The sequence below is a fragment of the Canis aureus genome, chromosome 34, assembly GCF_053574225.1.
Source record: "Canis aureus isolate CA01 chromosome 34, VMU_Caureus_v.1.0, whole genome shotgun sequence".
NCBI classification, from domain to species: Eukaryota; Metazoa; Chordata; class Mammalia; order Carnivora; family Canidae; genus Canis; species Canis aureus.
In genome coordinates, this window is record NC_135644.1 from 16174195 (window position 1) to 16188327 (window position 14133).

General features: G+C 34.4%; 1 protein-coding gene across 6 annotated transcripts in view; it reads right to left on the reverse strand.

Annotated features, from left to right (window-relative positions):
• Positions 1–14133, reverse strand: part of UBR3 (ubiquitin protein ligase E3 component n-recognin 3) — a 225892-nt gene that overhangs the window by 30585 nt on the left and 181174 nt on the right. The window lies entirely within an intron of this gene.

Genomic DNA, 14133 nt, shown 5'->3' on the forward strand with positions numbered 1-14133 from the left:
CAGTCGTGAGGCAAGAGAGTGGGTTGAAGCCATTCCCCTTCCCATCCTGCCCCCCATCAACACTGACCAACTTCAGTAAATAAAAAGCACTATCAAGTGGAAGTCAGAGCTGCTTACACCAAACCCTGCCCTCCTCCACCCTGTAGGTGCATCTCTACTGGGGAAGTCTATCTGAAAATCAGAGCAGCAGGCCCCTTCCCCAGAAGACCAGCACAAATCCCTTGTCTGTAGCAAGTCTTTCGATCATAGAGTGCTGTAAAGTTTCAGCTTTAGGGGAAACAGGATCTAATTTCCTTTGGGGTTTTTGGTTTTCTTTTTTGTTTTTGAGATAGAAAAAGCAATTAATTTATTTTTTAGTTCAAGGTTCTCTTAACAAGCAGACCAAAATGCACCTTGGATCTAGCTTCTTAATTTTAATTTTATTTTATTTTGACCACCAAAATGACAAGATGGAGGCATTCATCTCAAAAGGAAAAAACAGAAGTGATAGCCAGGGATTTAATCAAAACAGATATAAGTAAGATGTCTGAGCCAGAATTTGAAACAATTATAAGGATACTAGCTGGACTTCAAGAACAGTATAGAAGACACTAGAGAATCCCTTACTACAGAGATAAAAGAACTAAAACCTAGTCAGGCCAAAATTAAAAATGCTATAACTGAGATGTAAATCTGAATGGATCCCATGACAATGAAGATGGACAAAGGAGAGGAATGAATCAGTGATATAGAAGATAAAATTATGAAAAATAATGAAACTGAAAAGAAGAGGGAAAGAAAGGTACTGGATCACAAATGTAGACTTAGGGAACTCAGCAACTCCTTAAAGTGTAATAACAGTATCATAGGAGTCCCAGACGATGAAGATAGAGAAAAAGGGGCAGAAAGTTTATTTGAGCAAATTATAGTTGAAAACTTTTCCTAATCTGGGGAAGCAAACAGACATTGAAATCTAAGAAGCACAGAGAACTTCCATTAAATTCAACATTAGGTGGCCATCACCAAGACATATCACAGTAAAATTCACAAAATACACAGACAAGGAAAGAATCCTGAAAGCAGCAAGGGGGAAAAAAGTTCTTAACCTACAAGGGAAGACAGATCAGGTTCACAGCAGATCTGTCCATAGAAACTTGGCATGCCAGAAGAGAGTGGCAGGATATATTCAACATGCTGAGTGGGAAAAACTCGTAACCAATAAATTTTACATCATTCAGAATAGAAGGACAGATAAGAGTTTTTCAGACAAACAAAAACTAAAAGAATTAATGACCACTAAACCAGCCCTGCAAGAGAAGATATTAAACAGGACTCTTCAAGTGGGGGGGAGTAAAAGACTAAAGCATCAAAGACTAGAAAGGAACAGAGAGCATCCCCAAAAGCACCAATTTTACAGGTAACACAATGGCACTAAATTTGTATCTATCAATAATCACTGATTGTAAAGGGACTAAGTGCTCCAAATGAAAGACACAGTGTATTTCAGAATGGATAAAAAGAACATGACTCATCTAAAACATTCACTACTGCTTCTTGTGAGAAAGGGACTGAAACAAGGCAAGACTAGAGGCAAGACAACCTATTAGCAGACAGCAAAAATACCACAAATGAGAAATTAGACAACCTGAACTAAGGAAGAATAATGATTTAAATATTAAAAATGACAGGATTCAGTAGCCCTCTGGAGGTAGAATGATGGTACTCTCTCACTGACAACAAAGTTTAGTGGTAGGACTAAAATGGAACGACTAAAACAGAGAAAGAGGGCAAGTTTGAATGGGGGAGAAAATTAAATTATAATCTTAATGTTATATATGCTGTTTGTAGTATGCATTGGAACTTGGGTCTGGAGCTCACCAGGAGGTTGTCAACTGGAGCTAGAGATTTGGGAATCATCAGACAATAGGTGAGTAGAAGTCATTGGAAAGAAAATAAAACTGAGAAGGGGCAGGAACTAAGGAACAACTCCAAGAATGGTGAGAGGAAGAGATGAATGAAAAGGAGCACTGAAAATGAGTGAAAAATAGATAGGAGGAGAAACCAGAATACAATGGTATCATCAAAGTCGAGAAAAGAATATTTCATGACTTAACTGAATGTCTTAATAGAATGATGAACATTACAGAATTTGTCTACTAAACACAACAAAATGAAGGAAGTCATTTATGTTGCCCAGAAATACCACTCATATATAATTACTTCTCATTTTAAACCATGTGTGTGTGTGTGTGTGTATATATATATATATATTTTTTTTTTTTTTTTTTGCTTAAAAAGAAGTAATATATTTAAGGAAAATAACAGCTACTATAAGCATAATCTTAGCTTTTCAATGTAGCAAAGTACTAGTTTGGGTTTCAGTCATTTTATCTACCTTGATTATCATCATTTTTCAAGTATTTCAAATGGCAGTTTAAAGTCACAGCTTATGCTTAAGTTCTCACATTTACTCATTTACCTAACAAATATTTACTAAATGCTTACCATGTGCAATCAGTGGTTTTTAGGGACTTAGAAGAAAACAAGCTATCACTCACATAAAATGTACATTGGTTCCACAGGTTGTTACTTTCTAAGGTTGCAAAAGAGAACAAAGCCTTCAAATCCAATTATCAATATTTTAAAAGGAAAAGGAAATTGGACATCTACTCTCTCAGCCAATATGCTTTTTAAAAGCCCCAAACCAGAACCCTAACTACCAAACCACCTGAAGGTGAACAAAGGAAGATCATTACTTCCTTGAAATGCCTGTGCAAGCAGACTGTGCACCACGGCACAGACTATAAACTTTATAGTGCTACTGCATGATAAGAAAAAGGGGTGGGGGACCATGGTGCTGCAAAGGCTGCTCAATAATGAAAAACTGACCATAAAAAATACAAGAGTTTAGTATGGAAGATATGTTAGCCTAGAGTTCTTTAAAAAGTGAATTTTTCTTTAGAATCAACAATGAAAATTATATTCCTTATTTCCTATTCCAAATGTCTGTGAACTGAAGTTTCTTTTTCGGGGGGAGGGGCAGGGGAAAGAGGGAGAGAGAATCTTAAGCAGGCTCTAAGCCCAGCATGCAGCCAGACACAGGGCTCGATTTCTTGACCCTGAGATCACGAACTGAACAGCAAGCAAGAGTCATATGCCCAGCTGACTAAGCCACTCAGGCACCCCTGTGAACTGAAGCTTCTGAAATCTTGGAGAGGTGCCACATCTACCTCATTATACTATTTGAGAACATGAAGTCATCAGTTTTGTTATTTATATTCAATTCATCATTTTAAAAAATCTTAAACTTCATACTTCATTAAATTAAAACATTTTAAATAGATAACATGTGTAAATCTTTGCCTGTATTTGACTTAATTTCATCAAAATAAAATCTTTAAAAAACAGGGATAGTTCAAAGAATGGTTCAAAGGGTACTGACATAACTGAGACAACCCCTTGACTCTATAATGATATCATTAAAATATGAGTAAACCAATTTTCTTCAGTGAGTAATACATGAAGACTTAATGAGAAATTTTAAAAATGAGACAATTCAGTATTTAGTAAGTACCATCTCTATGCAATGGCATTTGTGCTGGGTTCTGTAAAAGTAATCCAAGAAATCTATAGTCTTCTGGGAAGATAATTTACTGGCTGGCTTGCAGGTACCATTCTTAGAGTAAGTGATAAAACAAGAAGACAAACGGGATTCAGATGTCTGCAGAAATTCCTTTCCCATAAATATTTTAGAGTTAAGGTAATACAAAATGCTCCAAGTTTCTTTTATGACAAGGTATAATATATGTAAAATAATAAAATCCTAAGGGTAAAATCATGTAAAAAAGATACAATCTAAAGATGGTATCAGACATTTTAATGTTTTCCTAAAATTACCATGAATAATTTCTGTAAAGATACACTATTCCATTGCCTCCATAAAGCTCTTTGCACATATCCATACAAATATCAAATCTTCTCAGTCTTCTCTTTTATGATCTGAGTTTCTAACTACACATGCTCTGACTCTCTTCAAAAAGTCTAGTCTACAACAAAAATCAATTTGTGATGTGTTTTGCATAATAAGCTCAACTCCATTTTCTCTTTGATGAGTGAAGAACCCAAATAGTTTAATAAGACTTTCTTTGTCTTGATCAACAGAACTCAGAAAAGATTCTAAGTTCATCTAACAACTAATAAGGTAGTTAAAGCTGTTCCCTTGGGTATACTTCATGGCAATTGTGGTTAATAAACTGCCTACATCCTCCAAGAACATTATATAGAAATGATCACAATATGAGATATAAAGATTTAAACCAAAGCAATAACTTTCTTGAATTTCAAAACAGAAAATACACCATTTACCAGAAAATAAGACAATTGGATATTTAACATATCCATTATATGAACATTTACAGCATATTATGTAGCAAGTAGGCACTAGGGATATATGTAAAATGATTCAAGTTCTTGAGGAGCTGATAGCTTAGAGAAGGAGATATTAAAAGAAAACCTACCATTATGACAATGAGACAAGTGTCAAAACAGAACTACAGATGAGTTATTATGGGAAAGGGGAAAAAACGCCCATTTAAGTGAAAGTTTTTCAGGAGAAGGTAACAAGGTAAGAGTACCACACCAGGAGTTATTAAGTAAATAATGGAGAAATGGCAAACATTAAAACATGCTCAAAACTCTCCAATCTTTAAAAAACAAAACTCCTTTGACTATAACCACATATAGCTTGTGCTCTTTCCCCACATTAATTCTTGACAGTTCTCTCTGCCATTTTCTTATTGCCCTCCCATTTCTCATCTCACTATAATCTGCTTCTGATTCTCCAACTACACAAAAGCAACTTCCTTACTATGATTCCTCATTACTGTATATAACTAGGAGTCCTCAGGAGAATTTACAGCTAACACATCTTTAGGGGTCCAAATCCTTTTGAAAACCTGGTTATGGGCTATGGAACTTCTTGGGAAAAAAACTGCATATATACATATAAAAATCTCCTATATAGGGGATCCCTGGGTGGCTCAATGGTTTAGCGCCTGCCTTTGGCCCAGGGCACGATCCTGGAGTCCCGGGATCAAGTGCCATGTCGGGCTCCTGGCATGGAGCCTGCTTCTCCCTCCTCCTGTGTCTCTGCCTCACTTTCTCTCTCTCTCTATCATAAATAAATAAATAGGGATCCCTGGGTGGCGCAGCGGTTTGGCGCCTGCCTTTGGCACAGGGCGCGATCCTGGAGACCCGGGATCGAATCCCACATCGGGCTCCCGGTGCATGGAGCCTGCTTCTCCCTCTGCCTGTGTCTCTGCCTCTCTCTCTCTCTCTCTCTGTGTGTGACTATCATAAATAAATTTAAAAATAAATAAATAAATAAATAAATAAATAAATAAATAAATAAAATGTGTGTGTGTGTGTGTGTATATATATATATAAAATAAATAAATCTTTAAAAAATCTCCTATATCATTTTAGGAGATTCATGGATTCCTACTAATGAACCCTTAAATCACAAATCAAAAAAGCTTTGGTCTGAAAAAGCTATCAAATCACATGGGATGATTGGGATCATATGATCAGAACATAAGCCAACACAAACCAAACACAGTATTTAAACAGTTATTATTCTACACTGGGAATAAAAGACATCAACTTTATTAAAATCTATGCATTCAAGGGCGCCTTGGTGGCTCAGTCAGCTAAGCGTTTGCCTTCAGCTCACATTATCAGATCCTAGGATCGAGCTCCATGTCAGGCTCTCAATCTCTTTCTAATAAAGAAATTACTTAAATCTTTAAAAAAAAATCCTATGAATTCATAACAATACTAAAAAACAAAAAACAATCATCTTTGGAGGATGCTAAAAAAAAAAAAAGCACTCAATAGGGGTGTCTTGCTGACTGTCAGTAAAGCATGCAACTCTTGACCTCAGGGTTGTGAATTCCACATTGGGTGTAGAGATTACTTAAAAATAAGATCTTTAAAGAACAAAAACAATCTAGGCAACCATGAACAGCCTCTATGTTACAAAAAGAGAGATACCTGGAAATTGTCTTGTGATGAAAAATATGTTATATCATCCATGAAGTATTTTTGCAAAAATAAAAAGAAATAAGAAACTGAATCTAGGTGCTTAAATCTACCTGCCAGTTTGTAGGGAACACATGGGAATAGAACCTATTATTAAAGGATGCCGTGAGGATGCAATTAAAGTACAGACAAAAGATCCAGATTCTTCAATGAATAAAATATAAGGGGAGGGGGGAAACCCATAGAGTTAAAAGAGAAATAACTACCAAATTCAACGTGTAGATTTTGTTTGGATCCCAAATCAAATAAACCAACTGTAAGAAACCATTTCTAAAACTTACAGAAATATGAACACTGACTTGGTATCTAATGATATTAAGGCAAAATTACCCATTTAAAAGTGGGCTTATAGTATTGTGATTATGTTTATTGAACAAATCTTTATCTTTTAGAGATACATACTAAAGACTACATAGATGAAATGATAGGATGTCTAGGAGTTGCTTCAAAATAACCCAGGGTAAGAGGGAGGATTGAATAGGAGGGGGTATAAATAAGATTGGCCATGAGTTGATAATTGGTGGGTACATGGAGGTTCATTAAACTCTGCTCTGTATTGTTATATATGGTTGAGTTATTCTAAAATAAACAGTATATTTTTACACAGCCTTGGTTTGTAACAAAGCAAGACTGAAATACTTCTTTCTTAAAGTGAATGGGAAATAATAAACAACCTTCTATCTCTGGATGCTGGATGCTGGATGCAGAAGATGGTGTATAATCACTAGTACTAGATGTCCCACTGAATCCTGGAGTCTCTAACCTGTAAGGCATGATTAAACAGAATTATGATACTCCTCAATAACTATCATGGGAATGAACAACATGATCGAAATCTGAGTAACTGACCCTTCCTAAAAAAAGATAATAGTTTTATGTTTTAAATCCCAGGGGTTCAAAAAGAAGGAAAACTTTAGCCAAAGATATGTAAGGTAAGTTTTGTGTGGAACTTTCAAGAGGATAAAGTTCTTCCCTCAACTTTCCATACTGCTGCCTTATTAAACAAAACCCTGATGATAGCAACTGCTGCAACTTTCTTAAAATAACAAAGATGAGAGTCACATCATACAACTGGAGTGTTGTGAAGTTGAAAGACCTGAGCTACCTTCAGACTTCCTTCTACATGAAAAAATAAAAATAAACCCGTCTTAGTTAAGCTACTGTGTCATGTGGGGTTTCTCCTCTGTTACATACAGCCAAACCTGATCCTAAGTTATAAAGGAACTAAGCATGAATACCTGAAAATAGCAACATAAGTTACTTTTAAGATTATTTTTTAGAGGCCAATGGTATAATGGGTATAATAATGGATAAGATAAAAGGACATGAAAAGAGATAAAAGGAAAATAAGCACATGTCTTTAATATATTAACTCAAGCTTCTGAAGAGACAACTGGTGTAAAAAAAGTCTTTTAACCTGAACACGGTGCTAAACACTACAAAGCTAAAGGTAAGTTTCTGCATCACCTATTTTCAGATAAAATTGTGGGATCATTTAACATTCTAGTACATACAAACAGTAATATTTCCTCACTTTCCTTTCTTCTAATAACAACCAGTAACTAAAGAGGTACATGAATACATATTATTATATAAAAAACACAAATACAATAAAGATCACTGCTTGTTAACCCTATGTCAACAGGGAGTACAAAAGAAAAGTTATATTAACTCTACCTCTCCTACTCTACAACTCCCCATCTTTAAAAAAAAAAAAAAACTATCTGAAAAAAATTCAAGTAACTTACTATTATGAGGCTCCAAACTTCCTAGCAATTAAATAAAAGTCTCTATCTGGTTATACATAAAATTCAAATAAAGGTCTCTATTTAGTTCTCAATGAGTGACAAACTAAAAGAAATTAACAAAGAATGGCAAATTTTTTTCTGGCCCTAAATTCTAAGAGGAATTTATGACTACAATGACAGTGAGCAACATATCTAATATCTTTGAAGCTGTTTTATAAAAACAGTGCGGATAATCAACCTTGAATTATTATGAAGTTTTAAAAAATATATTTTTAAAAGCAATTCTAACTAAAGTTAATGACTAAATACTTAGCTCTCTGGTTCTCCAAAAGTCAAGTCCATGTTTTATTCATCTTTGCATCTCCATGCTATGCAAAGAAGTACAGCAACCTGGCACATTAGCAGGTACTCATTAAAATCTTTTTGTTTCTTTTTTAATATTTTATTTATTATTCATGAGAGACAGAGAGAGAGAGAGAGAGAGAGAGGCAGAGACCTACACAGAGGGAGAAGCAGGTTCCATGCAGGGAGCCTGATGTGGGACTCGATCCCAGGACTCCAGGATCACGCTCTGAGCTGAAGGCAGACGCTTAACTGCTGAGCTACCCAGGCATCCCTCATTAAATATTTCTTGAACTAAATCAGGTAATGACTTTTACAACTAAATACTAAACAAACATCTATTGATTAAATTTGTCCACCAAACACTTCTTTAACGATATTATTTTAAGATACAGTTACTAACAGTTACATAGATGTTTTCCTGAATCTATTCTATTCATCTAGCTATTATTAAGTAGATCAATTTTCTTGACTCAAATTTTGGTAAACAAATTTAGAATATGTTTCCACTGAATGTAATTTACCATGTTCAATTAATTCAATGTATTACATCCTCTTTTGGCATTAATTTCACTTTCTATTGAGGGCTAGTGCTAACAATTGTCATCTCATGATAAGGGAAATGCACCAGTTACAGCTCTCAGACACTAATACAGTAGGTCCTTTACAATTAACTGAACTATTTTCAATTTAGATAAACATTAATTATAGAAATCAGTTTATTTCTATATATCAAGTTTCCTTCATTTTAGCTTTTCAAAGGTTTATGTAGTAATTATGCACATACATAAAATGTATATTTAAATATAGTATCTTTAAAAAATAAAAAATCTATTTTGAAAAAATTTTTAAATTTTTAATTTTTTTTTAAAGATTTTATTTACTCATTTGAGACAGAGTGATACAGACAGAGAGAGAGAGAGCAGGAGCAGGAGGAGAGGGAGAGGCAGAGGGAGAGGGACAAGCAGGCTCCTATGGAGCCAGGAGCCAAACATGGGGCTCGATCCTAGGAGCTGAAGATCATGACCTGTGCCAAAGGTAGATGCTTAACCATTTGAGCCACCCAGGCATCCTTATTTTGAAGACTTTATAAAACAAAATAAAATTGTTTACATTTCAAAATGTAGTATTACTAGTATAATTACAAGAGCACAGTCAGGGCAAATCAACCTAACTCCAAAGCAACTATTTCCCTAAAATAAAAAAACTAACCAAAGTAACACAAAAAACCTAGACAGCTTATAACTAATTTTGAAGAGATGAAATTCAATAAGGCTATTTAACAAGTATATTTTGTAAAGTCTGTAAAATAAATAATGAAATTCATATAGACAGCCAAACCTCAAAAAAGTAACATTCAAAAATAACTGAAATTTGGCAGTTTCTCAAGAAGTTAAACAGAATGGCCATGACTCAGCAAACCCACTTTTGGCTATGTACAGGTATTCAAACAAAAAGTGTACACAAATATAACAGTAGCACTACTCATAAGAGCCAAGTGGTAAAAACAATTGAAATGTCTATCAAATGATGACTGGATAAACAAAATGTGGCATAGCCCTACAATGAAATATTACTGAGCCATGAAGAGAAATGAAGTACAACACATACTACAACATGGATGAACCCTGAAAATATTCAGTGAAGGCAGCTGGACACAAAATGCCACATATTATATAATTTTATTAATATGGAATATCTAGTACAGGCAAATCCATAGAGAAAGCAAGCAGATTAGTGGTTTCCTAAGGGGTGGGGAAGAAGGAAATAGGAGTGATTTCTTAATGGATACAAAGTTTCCTCTGGGCTGATGAAAATGTTCTGGATTTAGATAACGGTGATGGTTGTACAACATAGTGAATGTACTGCATTTATACACTTTAAAATTGTCAGAAAGGTGAATTTTATGAATTTAAAAAAACTATTTACTTGAGAGAGAGATAAAGAGCACGTACAAGCTGGGGGACGGGCAGAGGGAGGAGAGAGAATCTGCAGCAGACTCAATGCTGTGTGTGGAGCCCAATGCAGGGCTCAATCCCAGGACCCTGAGATCATAATCTGAGCCAAAATTAAGAGTCGATAACCAACTGAGCCACCCAGGCACCCTGTGAACTTTATGTTTCATAAATTTTATCTTTAAAAACAATCCAAAATTACCGGATGGATTTAGCAAATATACTCAGAACATTTCATTCTAAAACAACAGAATAATATTCAAGTGCATATGGGACATTCTCCAAAATCGATCACATATTAGGCCACAAAACAAGGCTCAACAAATTCAAAAAGATCAAAGTCATAGCATGCATCTTTTCTGATACAATGCTATGAAATTACATGTCAACCACAAGAAAAAACCTGGAAAGACCACAAACACATGGAGGTTATATAACATGCTACTAAACAATGAATGCATCAACCAGGAAATAAAAGAAGAAATTAAAAAGAACATGGACACAAATGAAAATGAAAACATAATGGTTCAAAAACTATGGACACCACAAAGTGTTTCTACAAGGGAAGTTTATAACAATATAGGCCTATCTCAAGAGGCAAGAAAAACATCTCAAATAAACAATCTAACCTTACACCTAAAGAAGCTACAAAAAGAACAATAAACAAAACCTAAAACCAGCACAAGGGAAAAAAAAAGAAAACCCAGCACAAGGAAAGAAACAATAAAGATTAAACAGAAATAAATGAAACTAAAAAAAAAAAAAAAAAAAAAAATCCAATAGAACAGATCAATAAAAACTGGGACTGGATCACTGGAAAAAAAAAAAAATCGGTAAAATTGATTAACCTCTAGCCAAACTTTATCAAGAAAAAAAGCGAAAGGACTCAACTAAATAAAATCACTAGTGAACCAATATTACAGAAGTACAATTTTAAGAGAATACTATGAAAAGCTATATGCCAACAAAACTGGACAACCTAAAAGAAATGGATAAATTCGTAGAAATATATAACCTACAAAAACTGAAACAGGAAGAAACAAATTTTGAACAGACTGATTACCAGCAAAGAAACTGAAGCAGTTATCAAAAACCTCACAACAAACAAGGACCACATGGCTTTCAAATTCATTCAATGAGGCCACCATTACCCTGATACCAAAACCAGATAAAGATACCACCACAAAAAAATAAATAAATAAATAAAAATAAAAATAAATAAAAATAAAAAACCACACCAAAAACTCCCACAGGCTAATATCTCTGATGAATATAGATACAAAAATCCTCAACAAAACATCAGCAAACCAAACCCAACAATGCATTAAAAAATCATTCACCACAATCAAGTGGTATCTATTCATGATAAAAACCCTCAACAACATAGGTTCAAAGGGAACATAATAAAGGCCCTCAATGAAAAACCCACAGCTAATATCATCCTCAATGGGGAAAAACTGAGAGCCTTTCCTGTAAGGTCAGAAACAAGACAAAGATGTCCACCTTCACCACTTGTATTCAACATAGTACTAGGGCCTCAGCAATCAGACAACAAAAAGAAATAAAAGGCATTCAAACCAGTAAGGAAGAAGTACAACTTTCACTATTTGCAGATGACATTATATATAGAAAACCTGAAAGATTTCACCAAAGAACTTCTAGAATTGATAAATGAATTCAGTAAAGTCTGAGAATACAAAATCAGTGTTCAGAAATCTGTGGAATTTTTTTGTGGCATCTCTATATATCAATAATGAAGCAGCAGAAAGATAATTTTAAAAAATAATCCCATTTATAACTGCACCAAAAATAGTAAGATACCTAGGAATAACTCTAACCAAAGAAGTGAAAGACCTGTACTCTGAAAATGTAAACACTAATCAAAGAAATTGAAGATGACACAAAGAAATGGAAAGATAGTCCACGCTTATGGATTTGAAGAATAAATATTGTTAAATATCCATACTACCGAAGGCAATCTACACATTTAATGCATCTCTATCAAAATGCCAACAGCATTTGTATGGAACTACAAAAGATCCCAAATAGTCAAAGCAATCTTGAAAAGGAAAAGCAAAGGTGGAAGCATCACAATTCCAGATTTCAGGTTATATTACAAAGCTATAGTTATTCAAACAGTATGATACTGGCACAAAAACAGACACTTAGATCAACAGAACAAAATAGAAAACCCAGAAATGAACCCACAATTATATGATCAGTTAATCTTTGACAAAGCAGGAGAGAATATTTAATGGAAAAAAGACAGCCTCTTCAACAAATGGTATTGGGAAAATTGGACAGCAACATGCAAAAGAATGAAACTGGACTACTTTCTTACACTATACACAAAAATAAATTCAAAATGGATTAAACTCCTAAATGTGAGACCTGAAACCATAAAAATTCTAGAAGAGAACACAGGCAGTAACTTCTTTGACATCAGCCAAAGCAATTTCTTTCTACACATGTCTCCTGAGGCAAGAGAAACAAAAGCAAAAATAAACTATTTGGACTTCATCAATATAAACCTCCTGCACAGCAAAGGAAACAATCAATTAAACTGAAAGACAACCTATAGAACAGGAGAAGCTATTGCAAAGGACATACCTGAATAAAGGGTCCAAATCCAAAATCTATAAAGAATTTATACAACTCAACACCCAAAAGGCAAATAATCCAATTAAAAAATACATGAATTGACATTTTCCCGAAGAAGACATCCAGATGGCCAACAAACACATGAAAAGACGCTTAACATTACTCAATATCAGGGAAATGCAAATCAAAACTATAATGAGATGTTACCTCACACCTGCCAGAATGGCTAATATCAAAAACACATGAAACAAGTGTTAGAATGAATCTGGAGAAAAAGGAACCTTCTTGCACTGTTGGTGGGAATGAAAACTGGTGCAGCCACTGTGGAAAACAGTATGGAGCTTCCTCCAAAAGTTAAAAATAGAACAATCCTATGATCCAGCAATCACACTACTGGATACTTATCCAAAGATTACAAAATTCTAATTCAAAGGGATACATGCACCCCTATATTTATAACAGCATTATTTACAATAGCCAAGATACAGAATCAGACCAAGTATCCATCGATTGATGAACAGATAAAGATGTGATATATATGTGTGTGTATACATATATGTGCATATATATGTATATATGTATATATGTATACATATAAAAAGAATGAAATTTTGCCATCCATAATGACATAGATGGAGCTAGAGAGTATTATGCTCAGTCAAAGGAAGACAAATATCACATGATTTCATTCATGTGTAAAACTGAAGAAACAAAACAAATAAGCAAAGGGAACAAACAGAGAGAGAGAGAGGCAAACCAAGAAACAGACTCTTAACTATAGAGAACAACACACTGATGGCTACCAGAGGGGAGGTGGGTGGGTTATGGATGAAATAGATGATGGGGATTAAGGAGCGCATTTGCCTTGATGAACACTAGAGGTGATTAAAATAAAAACTTAAAAAAAATCCAAAATTCACAGTTCAAGTATAAAATATTATGCTTGTTTATTAATGACATTTAACTCCTCAGAAAATATAATACTTTGCATAAAATATCAATTTGTTTATGTTAGATAAATGATCACTTCATACCCTTAGGTAAAAAATTTTATCAAAGATCAAGTTGAAGTACATGCAAAAGATATCATCTCCAGTAATAAGGCCTTTATACATTTACAGATGTTCTTTCAAGTAACTCTTAACAACACAAAAACAAAACTTTTCACCAAAAGAGAATGATTAAATTTTTTTTAGATTTTATTTATTTATTTGACAGAGAGAGAGCACAAGAAAGGGAAAGAGCAGGAAGAGGAGCAGGCTCTCTACTGAGCAGGCAGCCTGATGTGGGGCTTGATCCCAGGACGGTGGGCTCATGACCTGAGCCAAAGGCAGATGCTTAACTGACTGAGCCACCCAGGCATCCCAGAGAATAGTTAATTATTTAACAGAATATTTTAAATGTCTTTA